The sequence below is a fragment of the Penaeus monodon genome, chromosome 21 (assembly GCF_015228065.2).
Source record: "Penaeus monodon isolate SGIC_2016 chromosome 21, NSTDA_Pmon_1, whole genome shotgun sequence".
Taxonomy (NCBI): domain Eukaryota; kingdom Metazoa; phylum Arthropoda; class Malacostraca; order Decapoda; family Penaeidae; genus Penaeus; species Penaeus monodon.
The window spans coordinates 21,251,901-21,252,173 of record NC_051406.1 but is presented as its reverse complement, the minus strand read 5'-3'; positions in this window follow the sequence as shown (position 1 = coordinate 21,252,173).

Here is a 273-nt window from a genome sequence, read left to right as displayed (position 1 = left end):
CCCAACATTCGCATCGCAAGAAAGAATCTCTCAATGGAAAGATTTCTTGCATTCGCCACGCCCATCCCGCCGCCCATTTCAGCGCTTGTCACGCCCTAATGCATCGTCCGCCCGCCGCCCGTGGCTAATCATTTTACTCAATTACGAGGCTCCGCGCCCCTCGCTTCGCTTGTCTGCTCGGGGAGAAGAAAAACAAATAAATAGATAGATTTAGACAATGAAAAAGAGAATTTTGCGAGGATCATACTTGTGAGAAGAAAAAAACAAAAAAAT